Below are 7,345 nucleotides of genomic sequence, written 5' to 3' on the forward strand. Positions count from 1 at the left end.
AGCTACTTGACAAAGTAACCGATGTCACCTTTCATGTTTTTTTGTTTTTTGATTCCAAATTAAAAAAAAAAAAAAAAAAAAAAAACATACTAACCTTTGCTATGTTTGGAAGTCATTTAATGTTGTGAATCAGCCGTTTAAGTTGTTAAAATTGCTCCCGTTATTGCATAAGTTCCCATCTGTCTACTTTCGACATGTGAAAGTTTTAAAACTGTTTCATCATTTTAAGACAGATTCAAGTCAAGATTTTGCCTTTTTAGGAGTATTTTAGATTAAAAATGTCTTAGGTTCGCTAGGAAGTTTCTCTTCAACAGAGCCTTCCTGAGAAGTCTACTGCTTTAAGATGGCAGCTGTTTACTAACGCCGGTGAGGCGATCATTTCACATCTAGTTCTCTATACATGTGCTAACGCCGCCATGTCTGTCATTTCGCATGTAGTTCTACAGTGTATCACAAAAGTGAGTACACCCCTCGCATTTCTGCAAATATTTAAGTATATCTTTTCATGGGACAACACTGACAAAAGGACACTTTGACACAATGAAAAGTAGTCTGTGTGCAGCTTATATAATAGAGTTAATTTATTTCCCCCACAAAATAACTCAAATTATATACATTAGCTACAGTATTAATAGCTAAACCCCTGGCAACAAAAGTGAGTACACCCCTTAGAAACCACCTACATCCCTAAATGTCCAAATTTAGTAATGCTTGTCATTTTCCTTCCAAAATGTCATGTGACTTGTTACAGGAGCGCTATCAGCATTTCTGCAGAGATTGAAGAGGTGGGGGGGTCTGCCTGTTAGTGCTCAGACCATATGCTGCACTCTACATCAAATTGGTGTGCATGGCTGTCACCCCAAGGGGATGCGTTTTCTGAAGAGGGTACATAAGAAGCCCGCCCGTCTCATCAGACCATAGGAAATGTTCCAGTAATCCATGTGCTTTGTTGACATGTCTTCAGCATACTGTTTGGGAAAATAACTTAATTACTTTTCATTGTGTCAAAGTGTCATTTTGTCAGTGTTGTCCCATGAAAAGATATACTTAAAATATCTGCAGAAATGCGAGGGGTGGACTCACTTTTGTGATACACTGTATATACATGTGATATCTACCGTAGCATCATATGGGCGTAGTTTGTAGGCTTCAGTCAGGTATTACTGGAGCCACCTAGCATCACGTTTGCAACGACGTCACAACTCCCTTCCCTCCTCCCGACTCTCGCTCTGCTCTCTCGTCTCCATGAGTCCGTGTCTCTCACAGACTTTTCTTGCGTCATTCAACCAACGTAGTAACACATAGTAATGCACGCCTTTACATCCTCAGTAACGGTAACGGTTGCCAAGATGGGAAAAGTAATTAATTAGATTACTCACTACTGAATAAAATAACGCTGTTAGTAACACCATTATACTCTAACGCCATTATTAACAACACTGGTTACGAATGACCTGACTTATGCGATTTCGACTTTACGACGCCTGTGTCTCGTCTTTTTTCTTTTTTTAATGTTGCCTTTTGTTTTGTGACGCATGCTTTTATCTTGCCGAAGGAAGCGTAGAACAGGGAGCGAGCACATGTACAGATGCGCCCACCCCACACAAGCACACACAGAGCAGCCGAGTGACAGAGGACTTTCAATCCAAGCTTTTGTTGGCCGGACCGCTGGCAAGGCTGGCCTACCAGGGGCCGGCTGCTCGAGAGCCAGCCCGAAAGGCACCGGCTTGGTCTGGTGCAGCAGCGCCGCCCGCACTCTTCCTGCTACCAGTGTGAGACCCTGGTGTTCGCCGGAGGTCCCGCCACTGTGGGCCGGGCTCACGGTTGGCCTGCCTGTCTAGGGCGTGGCGGAGAGAGTCCCTGCCGGCCGCGAAAGCCAAGCGGTCAGTCGCCCGACCGACACTGCGCACGCCGCCCCTTCCTACAGTGTGAGGCGAGCCAGTGCACGCACATTTGTTGCTTGTGAAGCTTCCAGATGCAACAGCTGTATATAACCCATTTTGTACTGCTTATTGTGCGTTTTGTGGTCGAATACTCATGTGATTGTTTTTGATGGTGTGCGGACGCTAACTGATACATACTAATCGTTTGTTATTGCTGTATCAGCTGCTACTTATAAACGCAAATTTAAATTGCTGTTATTGAAGATGAGACTGATTTAATTTCATTTTATTTTAGATCCATTCTGCAAGTGTTGATGTCATGAGCAGCTGAATTAAGTCAGCAAACTACATGGACGTCTGACATTGTCATTTCGGAGCTTAGCTCACTGTCTAGCTAGGACTTAGCTCCAACGTCTTGGCGAGGACAGTACAATGACATATAATACATGTTTTTTTGGATATATATATATTTTTTTTAGGGTTAGGGTTAGGTTAATTCCGATTTACGCAGAAATCCGGGTTACATCGCCATCTCAGGAAGGGAACGCGTTTGTAAACTGGGTACTACCTATAACAACATCATGACTAGTAGGGAAATACAGTGAAAAATGATTCAGTGTAAATAGCATACATTGTTCATGAAAAACAAGCTTGGATGAACTAAGACCACAGACGCAACAAAGTGGAGTTATGGTTTTGAAATCCATGCAATATTACATCACGATTTGTACATTACCCTACTACAACTGCGTGACCGTCATAAAATAAATAACTAAATAATAATAACCGGGCTCATATTATTAATGCAAATACATCCCTGGAATATACTTACCAAATTTAATTCTGATACGTCCACGAATAATGGAGGAGTAGCAATCTAGCTAGTCTCCTCAACAACAAGAACAAAGAGCCCACCCTCAGTCAGTCTAAAAAGGTGACACAATAGCTATACAGAACTACTGAACTAACTCATTAGGTTCTACACTAGATACAGTTTTAAATCTGATACAACTTAATAGGTGTCACTATTTGAAAATGGTAGGTCAGAGAGGTATGGAAGAGAACTACAGTACTGACATAGACAACATACATTAGTTTTATTGAAAAAGTATCAGGTCTTCCCAGAGGAAAATTTTATTGCTCAAAGCTTGCTCTTCTATAGCTCGGGAGATAAATTTGAGATTCTCATCTTAGCCTCATTGCAGTTTCTATTTTGTCTAAAATGTTTCTCAGATGTTTCTCCTAAAATTCACTAGGAGAAATAGGTGAGACAATAAATTAGAGGGAATCATACTTGAGACTTAAGGGAGATACCTTGCTAATCTCAATTCAGTGTTTTTAATGACTCCTTTTTCTCCTTTGAAAAAGAAAATGAGCATTATTGGAGCTACTATGGAGAAATATACGAGTCTCTCGCTCACTCTCCCTTCCATGCACGCGCGTCTGCGCGCACACACACACGAGACAAATCATGTGACCCTCTCCTCCCACCTGACTGGATTCACCATTCTAAACACAGATCATCCACTTCATAACATCTTGATGGACCAAAGAAACAATGGTGGACACTACTCTTTCGTCACTGCAGGACAGAGGGATACAGAAGATACACCCAAAGCCATCAGGCTTTATTATTCTAGAACAAATAGCTTTAGTGAATTCCAACACAGTCATTGTACTTGAAAATTGAGTACTGTTGAGAATTTTGGTCAAAGAATGTGGGCGGGCAAGTGGTGCGGACCCAAACGCAGGCAAATGGAGGCAAGGCAGACAGGCGGGCAAACATTTTTTAATTAACACCAACAAAAAACAAAGTGCAAACAATTTACAACATTTCAAATAGCTATAATAACATCAACAGCCATAATATTAACAAAAGTTCAACACAGTTTTTAAGACAGCAAACAAAAATTAAGTCTCTAAGCCCAGCAGTATTAGGGCTTTGAACACTGCAACAAATGTCTAAGTACATCTAGAATTTATGTTGTACCCCTCATGCGACATTTGTTGATCAAGGCTTTTTTCGACTGGTGTCCAATCATCCAGCGTACTGCAGCGCATGGTGTAAGCTGCCAGTATAAAAGAAAGCACAAATTAGAAATTGAACTAGAAACTGTAATTTCTGGAGAAATTACTATGGGGCTTTGCTGTGTGGAGATACAGATCTTAGCCCTGCCCAGATTGGTTTGGGGACCTTTCGAGGTTGGAAATGAATGGGAAATTTGGACGTCCATGACCGTCAATGGCTTCGACTTACATATGCGTCAATGAAGTCCAAGTACATTGACGTCAATAGAATCTACATATTTGGCTGTCAATGGCATGGACGTACATAGCCCTCATCGGCAATTGAGTACTTGTGTGTCAATGCAATGTGAATGACAATGGAAATGAATGGGAAATTTGAACGCCCATGGCCGTCGGTGGAATCCAGGTGCATTGGCATCAATAGATTCGACATACATGGCCGTCAACGGCATCAATGCGATGTAAATTACATTACAAGTGAATTAGAAATTAGGACGTGGCATCCCATAAAAAATGAATGGAAAGTTTTTGGCAAATTTCCAAGGGACCGTAATCCCCCCCCCCCCCCCCCCCAAATTCTGTATACAACTTTTATGCCACTCATCATCCCAGAATTTTTGATGCCCCAATGATGACTTTTTTTTTTGTGTGAAAAATCAGCGTTCACATGCGAACGGAAAATTTTTCGAGGCCGGTTGAAAAATTCATTTGCAAATCAAATCTATATATCAAATGCATTTCATTGTATTTTTTACTTTTTCTCATTTCAAATAATGAGCAGCTAAAACAGTTCAGAAAATTGTCAAAACATTTTAAAGAATAAAGTCTAAAATTGCAATCAAGTAGTAATAGAGGTCTGCAGGTCGCAACAATTAAAAAGCTTTTTGCAAACTGATGCCTATAATGGAATTCCCCCCCCCCATGTTCTGAGTCGCTTATCCTCAACGAGATAATTTTGATTTTAAAAGAACATCTTTAAATCAATCAATCACCCCCCCCCCCCCCCATGTAGAGATAATTGTACGAATGGAGTTGCAAAATTCTGTCACCAAAATATAGTTTCAAGGGATGTTACGCTCCCTTTTCTAGACATTTCTTTTTTAAAAAATCCTGTAAATCAATATTTGTTCCCTGAACTGCCAATATTGATAATAATCCCAGTGATCAGACACTAATAAACAAAATGGTTATTATAGTGTCCAATGCAAGTTAAAAATAATCACTTTAAAAATTAGATAAGCCGTGTAGTAAGATAATAACTCAATTACCACCTTGGTCATCTCTGGGTAAGTCTGGGTCATAAAAGCTCATCTTCTTCGGTGGGTATCGCGCTCTTTTGGGCATCTCTTTTTTATTATTTCCTGCTGGGCCATTCAATCTGTGAAATATAATACATTTTAATTTTAAAAAGTGGTTCAATGTCTTATTTGGTTTTACACTGTCATCACATCTCATAATTTGGTACAGCAACTTCTTAATATCTTTAGATACACACATTGTGTTCATTTAACCATATTAGACCACCGAAGGACTGAAAAATATCATTTAAAATCCCCCATACCAATCATCGTAAAACAAAGAGACATTAAAGTAAAAATCCATGATGATCCATGATGTTAAGATTTCTGTAAGAATTGCACTTTTATTGGACAAGTTGTTGGGCTCTTCTTTCCTGTACACTGCTCCTAAAAAAAAAACGTTTTATTGCTAATATATCGTGAAAAGATGCACCTTCTCAATTCCCTATGTCTCAAGTTTTTAATGTTAATAGGGTGACCATATTTTGATTTCCCAAAAAATAGGCAGAGCAGCATGTCCTCGGGGTACTTAAATGATACACAGAATTTACTCAAAGATGCCTTATAACTAGTTTTAAAGTATGCCTTCTCTGTATGGATAGAATATTCCGTTATACTACAAAATAATCTCCATATCCAGAGACACAAATTCAGATAGGCTTCCCAGATGTTTTTCAACATGCAACATTTATTTTGCCAAAAATAATCTCCCTTGGCTGTTTCCAAAGAAGTCATCCTTCTCCCGTCCAATTCAGCCGATCGGTGTACTTCCGCCAGCTGTCTGGCTTCATGGCACAATTGTAACGTGTGTGTCAAACATAGAGCTCAGAGAAAACAAACCAGCGAGCGCAGGGGTCGGGAGATTGAAGGAGAGCGGGAGGGGGGCATTGAGCAGATAATTGACCATGGAAAACCGGCGATATGATCCTTTTAATTTCAAATGAGTAATTATGAAGGAACTCTTCACTATTAAAACTAGGAACTATTTTCTCCACCAGAGGGCACACATGCTCTTTGGACGAATAATGCCTCATTTATAGATTTTTTTTTTCTCATTGGAATTCAACGATTTTTTCCCCCCTTTGGCTTAATGTGGTTATGCAATGGATTATTTTACAGTATCATTAAAACAACAGTTCATACAGATAATGTTGCGCTCAGGAAAAAAAATACAATTGTTAAAAAATAAATAAATAAATAAAGAAAGATGATATTATTTTGAAGTAATGCTACTCTTACATGAGTGACATTTTTGCCTACTCTATCCACCTTTGGTCACCCCAATGTAAACTCGTTGCATGAAGCTAGAGAAAATGGGTCTCACTGCAATGAGAAGATGTTCCAATTGTACACAATTTATGTAACTCCAAGACTGTCTAGGGCCACTGTTTGTAGAAATAATTCCAAAGTTAATATTTTTACATGAATATATTTACTTCAGTAAATTCATGGCCCCCCAAGCTAGCTAGCTAGCTTCACTATTTGCCACTTATTGCCGACCAGTCCCCCCCCCCCAAAAAAAAAAAACTATCAGAACTAGCATAAACACAAGCCATATAAATTATACCCAAATTCCGTTCGACAAAGATGTTACTTACCCTCTTTTTTGTCCTGAAACGGTTTCTTCCTCCATTCTTCCTGACACCAACTTCATGAGTAGTACGACTTGACGTCGTTAGGTCAGCCTCCCCCTTATGAGTTAACCAATGACGAAGCAGCATTTGTGACTGATGGCGCTTTCTTCCAATGTAGACGTTAGGTCTGCATTATCTTCAGGGTTGAAAGTTCACAGTGTTTCGCGCCACATACAGCTTGACAGTGCATGAAGAAAACAGCGCTGCAGCGCCGGTCAACGCTGAGTGGTTTCAGCTGCATTTTAAGTAAGAATTAATTTACAAAAATGTTATTTATATACGCATGACTACATAAGGCTAATAAAAATAAATAAATACATTTTAAAAAAAATTTCATAAATTGAGTTTATTTGGCTTTATTAATATACAATACATTTTCAGTTCTTGGAGTTTTTAAAGCCTTGTTTTCATTTTAATTTAAGCTAACTGAAATGTTTACGTCTTAATTAATTCAATATCATATTATTTCGTTTTTATGAAATTTAATGACCTTATAACACCA

General features: G+C 39.1%; 1 long non-coding RNA gene across 1 annotated transcript; it reads right to left on the reverse strand.

Moving 5' to 3' along the window:
• Positions 1-3,537: 3,537 nt before the first annotated feature.
• Positions 3,538-7,088, reverse strand: LOC130922046 (uncharacterized). Its single transcript, XR_009064450.1, has 3 exons — positions 6,808-7,088; positions 5,183-5,289; positions 3,538-3,952 (listed from the first exon to the last, which is right to left on the reverse strand). It is a non-coding gene; the product is annotated as an uncharacterized LOC130922046 (long non-coding RNA).
• Between the last annotated feature and the right edge of the window lie 257 nt (positions 7,089-7,345).

Source organism: Corythoichthys intestinalis, chromosome 9 (assembly GCF_030265065.1).
Source record: "Corythoichthys intestinalis isolate RoL2023-P3 chromosome 9, ASM3026506v1, whole genome shotgun sequence".
Lineage (NCBI taxonomy): Eukaryota > Metazoa > Chordata > Actinopteri > Syngnathiformes > Syngnathidae > Corythoichthys > Corythoichthys intestinalis.